Below are 19,794 nucleotides of genomic sequence, written 5' to 3'. Positions count from 1 at the left end.
TATAAGGTTGTTCCATTCGGGTGGGTTATCGACAGAGGCGTATAATGATACGACATCTTGAGCAACAGCAGAAACTGTGCGCAAAGCCATACAGGCCCAATTTTTTTTTAACTACGTTCAGAACCTGTTTTTACCAGATGATGCCATGTTATCATTTTGCTTGTCGACGGACGAAATACGATAGGCGGCTTTACAGGACTTGGATTTCTGCATATTTTCTCGTATTCCTTTTCGGCTTTGCGGATTGTTGCTTAATTGTTCCTAGAAATAACATCGAAGCCTGCGTATACGGTACGATACGTACAGCTCGTAAGAATTATGCGCAAGGCCACCTGAAAAACAACCATAATCCAAAGCAATAGGTATGTCACCTGTCCGAAGTAAATAAATCACTAGCTTCGACACGTGTGCCTATTTCCTACCTTAATCTACGGGTCTTCGTCAATAACTCAACCACATAGTTAAGTGAAGATACTACTGCGTGAAACACTACAAAGATTTGATTTGTTTACTTTTATTTATTTATACCATGAACGCAGTAGATTTTGGTGTACCCTTGCAATAATCTTGTTTTCGTATACCGTTAAAGCAGCATACGGAGCTGGAGGATACCTGAGATAAGGTCTAGAAGGTTGAACGTACTCGTAAGTATCTGGAAGGCAAGTTGATCAGATTAGCACGCATTAGGTGATCCCTAGTAATGTCTATGCCGCCAATCCTGGCCGTACACGTTATGTTTCCGCTTCAGATCAATGTTGCTTTCGCAACTCGTTGCCCTATGTGAATAGGACGATCGGTATCATAAACGAAATGGTTTGGTCTAACCGACAATATTGGTTAGAAGCGATAGCATCTTTCGATCATTTAAGTTATATTTCACTATCTTGCATAGTAACACCAATTACATAGAGAAAAAATTTTTAGAGGCCTCAAATTAGCAATTTACCAGTGAGAGAGAGCTCGATAGCATTTAATCAGTCGGAGTACACGTTTTGACTTTTGCCTCTTAAATTCGTATTAAATATCATAGTATGCTATAAAATATTATTAAGTAAAAAATTATATAACAGCAGTTTCTACGATTAGAAAGATGCTCAGAGTTCCAGCGGACAAGTTCCAGACACATGTTTACTAAACAGTTTTGCTTACCTCTCTCCTTATCACATCTTTTCTTATTTATTTTTTTTTTTCGTCAAGTTAATCATTGTCCTGACTGCACAAGGGATCGGCCTATAAAGGTTATTTTCTTTTTGTTCATTGCGCTACCTCTATTTAAATTTAAATAGCATTTACGGTTGTTTTGTATGGACCACACAATTCTAGCCTGAGATCGGTCTTTAAAGATGTAATATGTTTCGTGAGAGAAAAATGAGTTTGTGACAGTTAGATTTTATCAATACGCGAAACCACCTACTCTATCATATACCACGTACGACGTATCCGGAACTTATGTTCAACCTAGGAAAATTTGCCAACTATATTGGGTGCTTTAATTGCCCTCAGTGGCGAAACCCGTTCTTTTACGATATAGCTGTTAGTAGCGAATTGAAGTTTCTTCATTCTCGAAAAGGAAGTTGTGTATTTCAATTCACTGGTGGCAATTCTGATTGTTAAACGCACAGGGGCTGTTGAAACAGGATCTAACCAGTTGAGAAAAGCTCTGGACTTTCTCTTCGCGCTTCCTTCCTCTAACCGTAATTGAATAGCCAAAGACGGATGATCGGAGAAAAAATGACATGGCAGAAACAGACAAGGGCCGACGTGACACCGTACCATACCGTCCGCAAGTTCTCTTAGACCAGCTCCAATGAGCACGAAATGAGTTTCCTCTACGCCATGTATATGACAGGACACAGGCGGGTTGTCCTTTTGGCTTCATGGTTCGGATTTCGATTTTGTCAGAGTTCGGTGTCACACCTGTGGGACGCCTGGTCGCGGTCGCGCGGCACCTAAGCGGAACCACAAAAGCGCTATCTTTATTTGCTCAAGGAACGAAATCATTCTGAAGACTTTCGACGAAAGTATGCATCGCCATAACGGTACTTGACATGATCATCGCTTCCGTTCTTACTAACGCAATGCTATAGGATAAATAGACAATGCAAACTGAGTAGAAAAAGTTGAGTTCGGAAAAACTAACTGCACGGAACGTGAAGCTCTGCTGTAAATTTAAAAATGGATTTTCTGTACAGTATCGTACGCCATGGGCCGCCTACGCCATCATGCCTGTTCGATACCTATGTTTTAGAGTTTTTTTTTTTGAAACCGTAGATCCGCCTTCAAATAATTTTTAATTCTACGTGTTGTAATCTCAGCGTGGACATTGTATGAATAGTAGCAGGTAAGTATAGGCTATAGATACATATAGGTATATTAAAATAAGTAAGCTACGGCCAATATTATATATTTAATTTACTTGCAAGCTTCCGTCTGCGCTTTTTTTGTGAATTTTTACGTTAAAAATAAATAAATCAATTTATAGATAATACAGACATCATTTTAAGCAGTTCATAGCCAGCACAGCATGCGTTCATGAAATCATCTCTACTTGTCTGAGCCATAGCGTATCTGATATTTCTACATGTATGTACATGTTGACCAAGGTGTCAACCACGTTCGGGATTGTTTCAACATAAGAGAAAAAACTTCCTAGAATCAGTCTATACAAAAACAAATAAAGTCACGAGCCATGATAAATTTAACGTTTCCTTCTTGTTACGATGTTGGCGACGCTGCCACTGGTACCAGCAGCTGAAAAGAACTGCTAATAATTTTATGCCACGTCGGGCAACTAAAACCCCTTAACTTTCATGATCGAGGCCCTATTAATAGTAGTTGTTTTAATGATTGTTATGTCACAATATCGATCATCCGAGACCAAACCATAAATCCAATCATACGTGACATATCGCCCTGGTCGATTGACTAAGAAGGCTTGATGACAGCGTCATCCGTTACGTAATTCTGGGCGCTGATTTTTTACATGTCTGTCTAAAGGTGAAGGGTTTTGGAGAATATTATCTCGTCAAATATGGCTATGTATCAACGCGTATGAATATGTGACGCCTGTCGCTATTCCTACGAATATTTACAGACGTTTTTTAAAACGTTAGCCTATCTCTCTAGGTGTATCTAACCAATAATAACGGTTTGTTTCAAAGTTCGCCCGTAATAGGTAAGCGTTAGCGAAATCTAGTTTTTGTCGTATATACAGGACTTACCTCACTCACGGTTTTGAAGAATCTAAAATATCACATCAAACCATCTGCCATTGGAGCGCCTCCTTATTTAAGTCCTCCTTTCATTTCCCTCTGTCGTCATATAACAGTAGAATCATATACGGTCATCAACTAGCACCTCGTTAGCATCTAGACGGCTTTTTCGCTGGACGATAGAAAGTTCGAACAAATTGTCACGAGTCATCAATCCATGACTACACTTGAGTCCATGAGCTGCTGGAGATCGATCACTCCGATGTGACAGTAGGTGGCGGCTGAAAACGCTGGCCAGTACCATTACGTCGTGGATGATCCGCTGCGTTGCCTTAGCGGCGTGCTATTCGCATACAGCAATATCGAACTAGCGTTCTGCGATTGTGTCGCATCTTGTAGCTGGCCGTGCGTCTAATGTCTCCGATCATGTGTCCGTACGGTCTTTGGAACGGCATAACGAACGCTATCACCGAAGTGAGTGCGTGTTTAGGTGAATCTCACGTTTTGTCATCATCATTTTCGTTATTGGCCATCAGCAACGGCGAGGGAATCGTTACTTTGTACTTAATTACGCATTTGTCTTTGGCGCCGGCGGAAGGCTTGGCGATTTTTTGTCCTACTGACGCTTCTGTTTTTTTTTTTTCTCAGACAAACGAAAGCCGTTCGTCTTCGTTTGCTGGCTAAGATAAATTAGGCTCGGTATTAACGCTAGTCGATGGTGGCGCGATATTGATCAGTGTAATGGGACGCCAGCCAGTGCAGGCGTCAACGGGAAACGTTTACAAACGAGGGAAGTGAAACGAAAATGAATCGAGAGAAGAAGCACGGACTACAGAAGCGATAGTCTACGGTGTTTGCTATTTTCATTCTAGATGAAATTCTTTATTTCGGCGCCGCACGTATCGTGTAAAGAGCCACACGATTCTGGGCACGAGTTTATCATGAAAGTTGAATATATTAACAGTTGCACCCTAATATAACTTGCAATTGAATTGATTTCGGCCACCCCTCTCATATACACGAATACGTACTCCACGGATCCGCTCCGTGGCTGTACGTATTGACTAGCGACAACTACGACAATGATAGTAATACTGCGGACGGAGTGGTAGTTACTATAAAACTAAACTTGACGTCGTTTTCTCTAACAGATTCAGTATTTTTATACTATAATATGCACGAAACAAATCCGTATCATCGCGCATAGCTAAAGGTTACGTCTACGACAATTGAATCCGCCGTTTATCTGCTGTTTAACGGCGGCCCTGGCTTACGATTCATCAAGCGTCCCTGCAGTAGTTCCGCGCTCGGCATCATTCATCTAAATATACACATATTTGTAATTGAAGCAATGATAATAGAATGGTTGTACAAAAAATTCCGATACCATTTCGGCTATCGTCGCGTGAGGCGCCCAACTCTCCCAAAGCTATATATATATATAGTCCCTATAGCATGACCTGCTTCATCCTGTGACCATGCACGTTTCTGTACGTATCTGTGTGGTGGTCTGGCAATCTGCTTCACTTCACCCGTCATGCGAACATGCGCCTAGCGTGCTAACAAGTTCTTCGCGCGGACGCATTCCCACAACGACGACGTGCGCTTACGCGTCAGCCAGCCAACGACAGTCGCGGCCTGCTTTCAACTTCCTACGAACAGCTGATCAGCATATTGGCTATGCAATATGGAGATGTGCGCGACTGCTTGGAATGGCCGGTCAATCGATATGATCGAAAGACAAGGATATGTCGTTCTTGCTGCTACCTACGATTGCCTAGATCGTAGAATGTATCCTTCTAGATAGACGGAAGAGGACATTATCTATAAAATGATTGTTATTTGGCACATTAAAATAGCAGTATAACCTCGCAGTGGAGTGGGTAATTGTAGGTTTCGGCCTTTACGCGGACACATTTTTTTAGAGACGTGTATGTCTACGGTTCGTGCGCGTAAGCCTACATAGAACCCTGCGCTACGGACAGACTAGGCACGAAGAAAAATGTTTATTGTTTGGGGTTTGCTTCAAATTAAATAGATGAGCCCAGACAACGAAATTTTTTGTCGCTGTATTTTAGAGATCGGTATCATGGCTCGGTAAATTGTTGCCAAGGTATACCAAAGCGGTAATACGCCTTTCGCACGATAGCGCTATCGAAATTTCAGTTGTGATGACCCTTAAGCGACACAATTTCACACGTAAAACGCGTCCAAGAAGGTTAATTGCGGACGGGCCTGTTTTAACTTCTCTGGCTTCATACTCTATAGCTATTTAACGCGTTTTAAACAGATTCTGTCTCGTTACCGCGGGAAGCTGATGTGGAACACAATAGCCAAAAGCATTTGAGCAAAACTCTCGGCTTTGTTCAGGTAAACAAAGGTCCACATGTTGCTTATTAACAAGAGCTGTCCGTGTTATTAGTACTTAGTAATATACGATGGCAAAGATAGCACCACAAAATTTAGACCGAAGTAGTTACTAAGTCATTTAGTACATGCGGCTTTGAAATAAAGGAAGCAAATTCTGTGCCCGCTAGACGACAATTTGTATGGTAATGATTGTAAGTAAATTCTACATATGGCGTAGACTATACGACCTATCGCTTTCAGCCTGTAAATTACAATAGACAAATATAAGAAATTTCTAGCTTGGATGTTAAAACGCTAAAATAATGAAAAACGTTACGAAGATTGGATACGAAAACATTGCCTGTATACGATTAAAGCTAAAAAAGTCGTACATATATATATATATAGATCCATGATTAAAATACAGTGACTCATAAAGCCCCGTAAAAACCTTTTTCTCTTAAAAAACAAGAGTCGCTCAGAAGGGAACAATTTACGAAAAAACAAAGTACACCGCAATGCTACGTTCCGTTTTTAGCATTAACTTATCGTCCGCGAGTTATTGACTACAGTCAACATCATCACAGTTACAGATTCCCATCACAGAGTCTCATAAAAGCCCAAAAAAATACTTCCATTGTTCGGAAAGTACAAGTTAAAAATAAGAAATTTCAAATTCTACTGTATGCATGTCTGACAGGCCACATACGAACATAAAGAATAATGGAGATTAGCTCGTTCTCACAATGACTACAAGTTGTGGGAATAAACGAAAACTATCCTAACAGCGAGCGCCATGCTATTTGCCGACAACGATAAATATGGGATACGCATAGCGATGTTTAGCCGATATAACATTTTCGCTAGTCCACTCTGGAATTGTACCGGTCCTATATGCAGTTTAGGGCGATGCTGACCAGTCTCGTTGCAAGGCACATTTAATGAAGGTCGCTCCAGATGGATGAAGCTCATCCAGATCGAAGGATCCGTTGAAATCAAGGCAGACAGACAAACCGTCACACCAGCTTGCAATCGAGATGCCGCATTGTTTTCAACCGAAGAAAACCTCCGATCCTTCATGCGCGTCGGCACCCGCTCTCGACATCATGCTTGGATAGACCTCAGGATCTATGCAAATGGATGGAGACTTGACCGTACAAAATTCAACCTATATGAAGGAAGCTATGCTAAGATGAAAGCTGAAAAGTAATAGAGACTCAGATCTGTCATATGTGTAGTAATCAAGCTATGAAGCCTTGTGACGAACATTTTACTTAAGGTCGTTAAGACATAGGATGACGTAGCTCGATTTTAATCGAAGGATCATTTGGAAAGTAACAAAGCGAAGCTGAATTTAGTTTATTTCCCTTTCAATTAACGGGTCAAATGGATAGCGTTGGCCTGCAGCATATTGGATATATACACTACACGTTCATGAATATTAGAAATGATCGCACCTTTTCTGTACACGATTACTAATTGTAAGGTAGGTTGAGTGAAATGATCCTTCGTAAAAAATAGTCCTTTGACATTATGGTTTCGGCCCTAGCGGATAACATTCTTTGACTGTGTCAGAAAAGGCACTATATCATTGAAGAGAGATTTTAAGAATTCGCTCTGCTTCCATCTTCACAAAGACCAAGCCGTTTATAATTAATAACAACTACCCACAGTACAATTAGTGAAGCTATTGCAATTTGTATCGCCGCCCCTGCCGCCGTTATTTTTATTGCCAGGGCTTTTAACTCGTAGTCAAATAATTTTGGTCCTGATTAGCCGGAGCGTACAACAGGGAGAGCGTCGGCTGGCGCGCAAGCGGCCAACCCTCAACAGGCAATAACTTGGTCCCAGCGCAAAGTTCAATTTCATTGTCGTTTTTTTTTCAGCGCCGGCCTCTCTTAGTCCGTCTCTGACAGTGATGATTTCTTTATTTGTCACGACGTTGCGCCACTTACAGCGGCCCTTGTCGGTGCGCTTGCCTATCGTGTCTGCTCTCACCGCTAGCGTCGTAGTAGAGCCCATTGGTGGCAGTGTTAAGTCGCCGATTCGCACAAACGTTGTTTTCTATCAGGTATTTTTTATTCTTTGGCGTCCCGTTGTGAATTATTTTCGTGAAGCGGTTTCTGCGGCAGTGGCCAGCAGGCCTTAAAGCCACAGACTATACGGACGTCTACGGCCCCGGTCGCAGTGGCAGTGGCAACATCCGCTACCTATAACCGTGAGGCTGATTATTTCCTTTCAAAAGAAATGAAGAAGTATTGGTGAAAGGAAAGGGAACTGCGAGCCAAGGGGAAGGACGAAGAGGTGATGGAAACATGTGTCGGAAAAAAGATAAGGTCTCCCTCGACACGGGGTCCACAGGGCCTATCGAGGTGTTGTTGATCGCTCGTTCGCTTGTTGAGTAGTTTGCGAGACGTCTGTGACTAGCTGTGCTTGTTTGCCTGTGTCTGTGTCGGTGCATGTCTGTACGTTGTCTCGCGCTCGTCAAAACATCAGAGTGATCCGTAGGTTCGGTGACATCATCATCATCATCGTCATCAGCGGCGGCGGCGGCGGCGGCGGCGGCGGCGGCGGCGGCGGCAGTAAAAGCAGCGGTCTCTAGTTATGTCTGTCGGACGACACCGTTTCTGTATTGTTACGGCCACTTGGCACAGACGACATCGTTAGCGATCGAATGATAGGTGGCTTGTGTTCGCGAGCCAGACTACGAGCAAGCCCACGTCGGTAATATTGGCTAGCAGAGTAAATGGCACGTGCAACCGTGTCCTGCGCCTTTATTCGCTGATGACACCCGGAGGAACAAACATTTGGCGGGCGGGCGATCGGCCGGGTGGACGGACAGACGATAGACGGGAGCGATGCCGTAATGCCTTGTCAGACGCTATAATATTGAAGACCGTCGAGGGAGTGTTGACTCACATACGATTTGACGCGACAAGCCTGTCTTCAAAAGCGCTACCGCTTTCATCGCTACCGCGGTCGCGATCCGTTCCACCGTGCGCATCAGCCACACCAAAAATGTCATGTGCCCTTTACGAGTTACGTTTAGGTGCGGAAATGATATGATAGCAGATAACAAACATGTCCACGACGAGGTACGAAAAAAAAACTACATGGATTGAACTACGACAGAAGGCGAGAGCAGCCGGTGTTAACGACAAGGACGAGAATAGCGCCGAAAACGATAACAACGAAAACATTATTCGCGCGCAAAGCCCGAGGCGCATTTACGACAACTTTTTATGACACCCATCACCCATTAAAAAAACGCGTGGCAGGGAACTGAAGATCAGTGAAGACACGACATCAAAGGTAATAGCGAGAGAAAAGGCAGAAAAGAACTCACCGAGTTTTGCCCCTTCGACAAAAACAGGCTGCGATGTAGACTGGGCAACGCAATATAGTAACACGAATCATTTACAATTCCATAGAGAGAAGTGATTTTTGGGAAGAGTGCACTATAGAGTATCACAGCAAATGCTTCAATTACGTATGCGATTAGGCTATAATAATAATTATTGTCATTATATCCTACAGCGCACCTCTCTTCGGCACATCTACTCCTATTATAAGTCAAAAAGGATCTAGTAACTACGAATATGTCCTCAATTTGCGTTGCAAACGAATATATCACAAAACTTCTCGCAGGAACACAATAATCATTGACACCTCAACTGCGTCAAGTGACCCCTTGAATGGAGCTCTTCTCGTTCTCCCTTCACCACATTTCCCCGCACAGTTTCTTGTCGCCGTAGCCATTTCAACGGGCTAGAGTTTTCTGATCGTTCGTTTGCACGTGGTCGCGTTGAACATCCCTTGGTGACAATTCCCGGAACACGATGTTCCTATTAAATGATGGATGGATGGATGGATGGATCGCTGGTCTCATCGGCCGTTGTCTCGCTCATGAACTGTGGACTATTCCGAAAAAAATGAATAATATAGAAATTGACAGCGTGAAATGAGACGACCCTATATGAGCGGATGAAGATCGGAAGACTACAGAGTCAAGGCTGGTGAATTAGACGACTTAGATATACACAAGTCTTTGTAAGCGTGACGACATCGTGTGGTCGCCCACATCAGCATTGAACCTATGTGAACATTTCATCTTCAATATGATCAGCGTTATGGTGATGTCTAGAAGAACACCATACCATCGACATTGGTTCGACTTTGACCATCAAATCGAATAACGTTATCTGAAAGAAGTTCTGCCTTCACTGTGCAGTAATCTGCGCGTCATATATGTCTATATGACAATTACATATCACGAGCGAGCGCGCCAGATGGCGCTTACTCGTCACTCAGTGGCTGGTAATCGTCTGCAATATGGAGGTTTGCATTGTTTAACTTAAAAAGGCGACTAGCTCTTAAACGAGGGCCTCGTGTTCAGATTATAGGTCAGGCAGGTGAAGTATGTACGGCTCAGATTTTGCCGTATTTCGTTGGAGCAGTGTTGAGTAGGTGGTGAATTAAAACCCGGATTTTTTTCATGGGTGGCAGTGCGGCAAATTGGAATAGCTACAATCCATAATTGTCTTCTTTTTTTTTTCTCTAATTCTCATTCAACCGTAGAGAGTCTGTATTCCATGCATAACTTGTTTACACAAATCTCGTAGTATGTGTCGTTGCTGAAATTGAAAGCAACGACCCCTTGTTCTCTGTCGGATAGAGATTCTGCTGTGCGAGTCATTGCATCATATCGTCTTCATCGCTGACATTTCATTGCATCAAGGAAATCATATCGAGGCACTGAAGTTATACAGACGTTACATTGGCCGCAAAAGTTAATTTAGCCGTTAGCTACTGATCTGCGTCGTGTTGCGACTGTACAGTACGACACCTTTGTGAAAGGGGAACGTATTGCTTGTAATGGTTTTCGAAATACACTTCCGCGGGTTATTTAGCCGGTTGCAACCACTGTCACCATCACGAAATACACTGGAGTGCTGTTAGATAAGCCGGTACCAAATCTAACAGCTAATTATATACATCGATCTGTGTGCATTTTCTCCAAATAGAGAATTTGGTGCTTACCTGCGCGAGATTGGTAGCACTACCAACCACCGCCGTCATTTCATCTTCAGTGTCTCATACGTTCCCCAAGGAAAATGGGCTTGTAGAACATACACGTTACGCTTTTCTCCCTTACGTAGACGACGAACGGTTGCGGTAGCGCCAAAAGCTACAGGGCAAAGAGTGGCTAAACAATACGTTTATCCGTAAATTTACTAATAATTCACTTCGTGTCCATTAAACGAAAGAGAGCCTCTCGTTGCCGCTTATCGATCACGCGGTCCTTTTCAATACATTGATCATGGTCAACGCTTCTGCTTGACGTATGTGCATGGCTGTGTGTGTCGATATCGTTCAATATACGTTTTCAAACTTGGATCCGTATCTATCGTCTTATAATGGCGCGTCTTGATCGTCTGCTCGTCGGCCATTCGTTCTTTCATCTGTACGAGTTAAGACGAGATCCTCTTCGATTCGTCCGCGTGGCACGCTGCGTCTCGCTCGACGCGGTTAACGTTCGGCCACAGTAGAAACGTAAAAATTGCTAGCGCTAGTAGCAGTAGCAGAAGATACATCACTACTGTAATTGTGTAAAGGGTAGATGACTGCCCTGGCCGGCCAGAGCCTCGATGTCTATGTATATATATATATATATATATGTATATACATCGTGTCAGAGGTCGTGGCTCGTTCCAGCTAGCACACGCGGCCAGCCTTTCTTTAGTTGCTATAATACCCCTTAGGTTAAACACCACTATAGCGTTCGCGGTCTTCTTGCCATTATGTTTCGTTGCTGTCGCTATTGTGAGCTCGGCTGTGATCCGCTACGATGGCTGCGTAACGTATACAACTACGATTTCTAACTGTAAATGTGAGCTGCATGCAGCGCACGCGGGCGTTACGTCTGCGATGTGAATGATTACTGTAGTAGGAACAGTGGACGACGTACTTTCAGAAGTGGAAAACGGCACGACCTCTGACCAGTTTATCGTAGCCGTTATGGCTTCTGTCGGCGGTGTGGCACCGCCGCTGCCGCCGATGTTGATAACAGGCGGGTGCAGCTATATTACTGTGTACTTTTATAGATAGTTATCCTATATTCGCTGATGGTCTGGCTATTACCGTCTCTGCTCCTACTATTTTATAGGACGCTTTCGAGTGCTGATTTTCGAGGCACCGACTGGCTGAAATCGCATTGCCGCCAGACCGACCAAGAAGGAAAGATTGGCAAAGAACAGAACATCTTTGGCGATCTTGAGTATCCGGTAAGCGTTACCGATAGACACTCTCACAAAGAAAATTTCAGCATATTCCATACCAACTTCTTTGATAGATACATGTCCGAGCTGCGCGGTAGTGTTACCGTCGAAAAAATTAGCAGAAAGCTGCATCCTATAAGGGATATTTTAGCAATGCTTGCTTATTCACTGATTTTCAAGTGGTTACTTCGGATGAGGAGAGCGACGTAAGCCTACCAGAACGGCTCTGCTTATCTTAAAACGATCTAATTAAAACGCCAATTGATATTCGTCAAAGGGTCGTCATTCCGCCAAAAGGAACAGCAACGCCAATGACTAGTCCCTTAAAACGCATGCTTATAGAGACCACTTGTGACGGATCATCTCTGCAAAACGTTTTTGTTACCCCAACAGCGGCAATTGACCTTTACGAGAGCTAAGCGCATACAATCAACCAAAGAAAAACATTCTACCAAAGCCAACAGCAAAGGCACAGAAGTTTCCACTTCAGAAGCTTCAGTGTCGGAAACGAGAGAAGATGATGATGAGATGGAGATAACACACGAGCGTACACGTCACTCACTACAAACAAAGCAACAGCGACCCTTTCGCTTACCGTGCCCGACTTGTTAAGTAAACGAGACATCTTTCTCACGTCGATCTCCGGCCGAAGCAATTTTAATGCAATATTTGATCAATAATAATTTGTCCACCGAGCCTGCGGCCCAGAAGCCTGTCAAGCCTGCCGTGAAGAACAAGTATCGGTCTTCACGCTCGCCGCCGCCGTCGGCGCGCATACTTATGCCATTGGCTATTTACTATCGTCGACGTATTTTCTAGCTAAATCAGTTGAAGATGGATGAGAGAACGAAGTAGAAGAGTGGAAGAAAATTATAGGTAATTCTTGCTGCTACCTATAGATATACATTGTACACCCGACACGAACGGGCGCACAAACACACATATACAAACATATGGACAGGTACCAATATTGTCCATTACAACAAGTGTTACTATTGGATAGGTGAGATGCTCTGAAATAGACGTACTTTTTTTTTATTTGTTCGGATCACTTTATTATAGGGTTGATTTTTCTACCAACTAATGTGACTGCTAGGCAAAAGTCAACATGCGATGGGTGAACTCTCAATTGGTGGGGTGAGTCGAGTCAATCCGTATGGCTGGGGCAGTACCGATGCCGCGAATTTTTAGCCGCGGTGCTTCGTCGTCCGGCGACCTCGTATGCTTCGGATTTGCCGACTTCGTCGTGTGTTTCTTCTTCGTTGGTCATGAAAGGAAATTATTTAGATAATTCATGCCTTGGCTTAGTGTGTAGTGTAGAGTGTGTACGAGCGTGAAATTATTCGGTCATCATATAGAAGGAATACACACAGTCAGTCACCCATCGATTGATGAGAGTGACGATAAGCGCAGCGAACCGGAGAGAGGAAAGAGACAAAAAGCAGGGAAAAACGTTATATATTGCCAATACTATTTCAAACTCACAGTTCTATAGATTATTTGATCGCTAATTTCCGGCAAGTATCTTGCTGCTCGTGCCACCGTCGTTTGTCTCTCTCTGTGCTGGCGCTAGGTAAATTGCAAACGACGAAAAAACAAGTCACTTGATGACGCTGCGAGAAGATTGACTTATCTAGCGCAGACGGTGCCTACTTTAAGCCCTCGTATTTACACATGGGGATCGATTTCAGCTTCCGTGCCAGTGGCACGAACCGTAGTGTGAGGTGGGCATAGTGCTATTTGCCTGTAGCATTGCTAAACAAATGAGAAAGACACTCTAAGGAATCAATTTAGTATTTGTCGTAACTCGCGAGGTACGTTTCTCATGGCATTGCCAACCTCCTCCAGTTGCTTAAGCGAACTAGAATCAGATGTTCGCGCGAACGTTTCTTACACCAAACGCAGTCTCTATTAGACATTTGCAAAGTCTTACACGAACTATCTGAGATAAACTTCTTTTCCCTAGAGACATTTATGATAATGAACCAGTCTCTAGTTTGACGACACCAGTACACGGGATGCGGGCTGCCGAAAAAAATGTCCTTATGCTCGAATTATTTTTTTTTTATTTTTATAAATTTATCATTAGCGGAAATAACGATATAATTATTAATCGTAAAATATATCAAAGACATTTCGAGGACCTGTTGGCAGCAACTCACTAACATCAATAAAAATGCGCCAAAAACGCTCGCACGCAAAAATCTGTCTTGAATATTAACAACCATTTTTCGGTATCACCGACGTCTTACATTTGTTTATATGTATGCAAATCTAATGTCTGGACCCAGGAGGATTTCCTGGGTAGCGGAGATAAACCACACAAAATGAGAGCCAATCAGTGTTTCCTCATTACAAAATCGTAATTCCATCAACTCTACGTAGAAGAGCGCGAATAGGATATATCAGGTCTACTTGATTTAGCGAAAATGATACCTCCATCGAATATGTCGGCCGTGGCACCCGCTCACGTTTTACCGACGCAAGGCCACGGTATAATTTTGGTTCGTAGATGAAAAAATCGATAACTTTGAGAAGATTTCAGTCTTCTCAAAGTGTGACGTTTCCTTGACCTATAGCTGTCTATTGATTTTACTTTTGCAGCTACCGAAGTCTAGAAGTGCTATTCGCTACGAGCGGAAGAAATGTAATGTTACTTTTTCCACGTGGCCCACCTATTTCGTAGTATTTTATATATTATTATTTCGTTTAGAATTAGCGGCACAAATCTTTGAATCGTCAATAAAAACAACCCCTAACCCGGTTCCTTGCGACTAAAATCCCATGATGTCCTTAACATCAGCAAATCATTTTACCGCCTTGTAGCACAATTAACGACTGTCAACTAAGGTAGTCACTTGTAGACAACTCAACGTACTCATACGACGCTAAAAAGCACGATGGTAACATGGAAGGCCTATCGTTGCATCATTTAGGAGACGCAATACAGCGGAACCTCAGCCGGCAGCGCATAGAAAACCATATACTTTTACAGACGAGTCATCTGCCAATCGAAGTTGACGGGGTAACTGATGGCTACGACGTACCGCAACCAGCCTCTGTTTGTCGCAATTTTGAGTCAAACTTTGAGTAGGGGATCGTGTGCTCTTTCGAAGAAAATATCACATCAGTATTACTGGAAAATCAAATCAGTGGGGACTCGCCTAACACTTTCAAATAGACCTGTCGTGGCCCGGCTGATAAGCCTCCTCGATCGAGTGAGTCGCTGCCGAAGTGAGCGCCTAAAAAGATAGCTGTTCCAAGATGAGTGAACTTTTGGTTAGTTGTACACGGATATGGTTTTCATACAAAGATGCTTGTTTTGCGTATGGTAAAACTTTACTCCAGTGATTTGAGACGAGAACTATTACTACCAGACTTCACCCCGCTTCAGATATATACAGCTCTACATAGAGGCTTACGTACGAATGCAGTACCATATATCCGATGTCACACTGAATATGCCAATGCCGATCATATATCTGTCTTTTCGGCCTGCAAACGTCTTTTTTTTATGTATTTAGTTCTCCTCTGTGAGGAGTGGGACGACGAGCACTTAACTCGGCCCTGATTGCTCTACGCCATGTTACTTGTACAGTAACGGTAAGCATTGCGCCTATTAGGAGATGCGGTTCCATAAATCCTCCTTGATGCCTCGTAACACAGCGCGTTCCCAGTGTCGTCTGTTTCGATCTGAAAATTCGGTGCAAGTACGTTGACTGAGGCCGGTCAAACAAGCAAGTTACTCGCATGTGCTTGCTCCTTCGGCCTGACTTGCTCGGGAGCGGTTCGTCCAAATCGATTGTTTCGACCATCCTTGTTTGTCAATCGAGCTTTCGTCCCGCTTCCCATCACGCTACGAGTGAACGCTAATGTTCAAATGAACAGATGAAAATACGGCTGATTAGCGACACGCGTCAGTTTGTCCGGAGGAAGAGAAAAACATGGACAATCCGAGGCTTCGCATACCGAAGTTTTGCTGTAACGTAGCCAGATCAAGTTTAAAGCGTAACGTTTTTAAACTAAATGCGATGCACCAGTATCAGGTACACTTGTTGAAGCTGGCCTTCCTAGTCTAATCGATAGAGGAGAAGAAGAACACTTCAGGAGGAGAGCTATCCGGTGAGATGCGGGTCGCTATCTACTATGAATGAGAAGATGTAGGCAAAAGCTCCTCACGAGTGAACTCATTCAAAAGTTTATACAAACACACTTTGGCATATGCTCAGAATACGCTACAGCGCAGACATTGGTAGGATGTGTCCATTAATTTGCCTGCGGTTCAATTACTAAAAGACAATTATTACCAATTCACACGCACGAAACGTTTAGGATTTCCTATGGGAATGAAGCTCCTATCTTCGCAAGGACGAAGTATACGTGAATTGAAGATACGAGTTTATTCGTTCGTAATACACTGGCAGTAAGCAATCGGATGCTATAGCCTTGAGCAATAGGTGTCACTGGACGTGAAATAAATCAGTCAGCCAGTAGCGTAAACGATAGGCCGCTCCCAAATTACGCCACGACCATTGAGTTTATTATAATGCTAAACATACGAATCGTGAAACAAGCGGAACAGTTAGAAGGACAGACCGGCTCCACCCTTCTACAATTTGCCGATTCACACTAATCTGTTAACAGTCTTCTTATGACTGACCGTGCGGCTGATTGTTATTGTTGACAGTATCACGATTCCCTAGAAGCTTCGTTGTCGATGACGGTGTAAGGCAAGAAGACAAATGTTGTCTTTGCTGAATTTAGCGGAGGAAAAACACAGCGGTGGCTTCTTGATAGTGAAAAAGAAGAGTGCCAAACGCAGCGTCCGAATCTGACCTTTAAAGAAGATGGAGCTTAGCAGTCATTAGAAAATCCGTTAATAATTAAAATAAGCTCCCTTGCGTGCTAAATTAGATCCAGCAAAGCTTCCAGTTATCTCTTTGGCGTCCACTCGAATATGTTACGATATACGTTAGAATATATTGCTATGGAGACACTGTACCATATATTTATTCTACTAGTAAAAGTATAGGTTCGTGGGTTTGTCCAAGCTAATTCCACTTGGATTGTGCTTATTGGCCAATTTCATGTTGCGAAAATCTGCACGGAATATCGAACCTATTTAACAGATATTTTTGCCCCTAGAGAAAGAGACAGATTTTTTCCCATAGAGCGTGTTGGTTTGATTGGTCGTGAATGGAGGCCAGCAACTTGTGGCCCATTCGAAAAAATGCCCCACAATGGTTCACAAATACCAAAATAGCCCCACATTTAAACTTTATTAGGAAAACAGCTCTTAAGTTACGAGTGTTGTTGGCTGCTGTTCGATGTTATTTCTATTAGAAAAAGAATTAATTTTTTATCTCGCGTAAAGATTAAAATAGAATTAGTAGAATTAAAATAAAAGCTGTCCAATAGCAAAAAGGGCGCAGGTGGCGCTTTAGTCAACGATTATAGCTAATTCGAAACGGAACTGGTACGTTTGAATGTCTGGCGGTATTTCGACATTAGGTAGCAAAACAAGATGAAGTAAAAGAAATATGACTTCTTTGCGGTAAAGCGTATTGAATATGCATACTTTATTAAACAGGATCTAGGAGATGTGGTCTTTTTTGTCTTCTGGTAAATTTTCGAATTTAAAGCATACAGAGGAGAAGCTGACCTGCCGATTGGACGTTTCTTTTGGAGAAGCACGAATGTAGCCACGTGTGCCTTGTAACTTATGTTAATAGTTGGCTGTAAAACCAGAAAACTTTTAAAGCACAAACATATACAGCAACACCAGTAAAGTGGAGGAATAAGTATGAAATGTATCTGATACGTCGGCACAATTTAACAGAACGCGCCGTTCTAGCCGAAGCTATCCCTTGCCATCATATACTCGCCTTCAGGCACCGTACGAACACAAAACCTAGCCTTTTTGGAAACCAGCCTATGTATATATATAACATAACACCACGAATAAAGTAATGGCAAATATTCTGTTACTTATGTGAATAGATGATAGTATGAGTCGAAGTTAGCAATGACGTCCTGCTTCTGAGTTAACTGCCAGTCACCGGCTCGTTAGGCCGTTCCCGAAAAAACGGAAGACTGAAATAAAGACATATATAGACCTATTACAGTAGTTGTTACTCTCAACATAACTGGTATTGTCTGGTGCAAGGTGTTGGGATCGGTAACTGGTGGCCAGGTGTGACGTCGATAGAAATGTTCCGTTCACTTTACGTACGTACTAACCTAACCTAACCTAGAAAAGACAACTGACGACGTTAATTCACACCTAGAATTCCCATAGCAAGCTAGCAAATAGCATAACTTTCTTTTGCGTTATTGAAATCAATACGGGACAAAGTAAGTTAAAAAAGGGACCTTTGTTGTTGTTTCCACTATTGTCTCTTCCTCCTCCGAAATTAAGGTCCCGTTTAGAAGTTCCAAAACTACCGAACTATCTGTTTTTCTTATAAGTTCTGTAAGTAGTAATTAAACGTGATTTGAAGCTTCGTAAATTATACAGAAGGCTCGCTGACGTCGGCTCGAAAAATGCTACGCTATAGGACGGCAATTGTCTCCGAAAATGGATTTTTAGCTTTTCCAAACGTCGATGCACAGTCTAAATGAGTGGCTCACCTGAACAATATGTTAATTCCTGTGTCTGACTACGGGATCGGTGTAACAAATACTTGGTGTCGAGGTAGTTGTGACCAGTCGTTATTTCGATGACTCTATGCTTATCATTGCGACAAAGCCGTTAGCTCAGAAATGCCGGCCATTACATCTTTTCTGCAAGTGTATGATGCCAATTCCATTAGTTGTGACCGTGAATGAATATTTCTCCATTCTCGTTTTATCTCCTTCGCTCTCTGGTTTTCGCCGTGTGCTTTCAGCCGTTCGCCTATCTGCCGTCCCGTAGCCGATCGTCGTCGTGATAATGACATCAACCCTATTTTGACGCGAGTAGGCACCACCAATTCGCCCGACCAATTCTACCAGACGACACAACTATTCCCTATCTGACAGTCATTCCGTAAAATATCGAAGTCATCCATCTCGAGTTCAACCAACAAACATCGTACACAGTAAAATAAGTTACATATATGTGTTTCTTGTAGGATAGCTTCAATCAGCCCTCGTTCACGTTCATGGATTCTGTCGGTTCGTTGTCTATTGGTTTGACGGCATTTTTTCACCAGATCGGTTCACGATACCGTGCGGCACACCTTCAAAACCGTTTCGACTCGTAGGACAAGTCAAACATTGTCATAATCGTAGGGACGGGGTACGTGGCCAAGTCGTCGCTTTGTTTTGCGGGTAGGTCAGCGCTTGCCGCACAGTCTGGGGCTAAATCACCAATAAAAGAAGTCGCGCTTAAGAAGCTCAACCGAACTGGGGACAACAGCAGTTGCGCCGGCGACAGTAAGATGGCCATAAAAATGACCGACATTGGCCGACCGCCTCGGCAACATCAAGAAGGAAACTAGTTCGTCTAGGTATGGAATCGGACCGTTACGTCGGTCCAGCTGCCCTGTGCTTTGTTTGTGTATCGCCGTTATTGTTTGCCGTAATCAAAAATCAATCCATCATTCGAAACATTTACTATTACGCTAGCAAGAATTGATATAATCAAGATTATCATCATCATCATCATCAATAAAGCTTTATTTTGGATAGGAGACTCGGTTTTCGTCAGGCCCTTGAAAATTAGGTAAAATTTTAGGTGATGCCGATTTTGTGGATTGCCTGTGGGGTGTATTTCTCTTTTGGTTTCGTAAAGAAAGAATTGCCGACTTAAGCTTTTTGCCTACGCTACGGTGCCGCTTGAACGATTCTGTTGCCTCCAGTCAGCTATCGGCTAGATACAAATGGAAAATGGTGACTTGCCACGAACGTAGCATTTGTATATATTTGCTAAAAGAGCCATAACGGATACGATATGCGGTGTGCGTGGAAACACA

General features: G+C 43.0%; 1 long non-coding RNA gene across 1 annotated transcript; it reads right to left on the bottom strand.

The window, feature by feature from the left end:
- Positions 1 to 12,874: 12,874 nt before the first annotated feature.
- LOC111266174 (uncharacterized) lies at positions 12,875 to 19,447 on the bottom strand. The gene is made up of 4 exons (XR_002683916.2): positions 18,470 to 19,447; positions 17,828 to 17,932; positions 13,325 to 17,575; positions 12,875 to 13,096 (listed from the first exon to the last, which is right to left on the bottom strand). It is a non-coding gene; the product is annotated as an uncharacterized LOC111266174 (long non-coding RNA).
- Positions 19,448 to 19,794: the final 347 nt, after the last annotated feature.

The sequence above is a fragment of the Varroa jacobsoni genome, unplaced genomic scaffold, assembly GCF_002532875.2.
Source record: "Varroa jacobsoni isolate VJ856 unplaced genomic scaffold, vjacob_1.0 scaffold_1063, whole genome shotgun sequence".
Taxonomy (NCBI): Eukaryota; Metazoa; Arthropoda; class Arachnida; order Mesostigmata; family Varroidae; genus Varroa; species Varroa jacobsoni.
The sequence above is the reverse complement of the archived record's forward strand: the minus strand, read 5'-3'. Positions and strand labels throughout refer to the sequence as shown.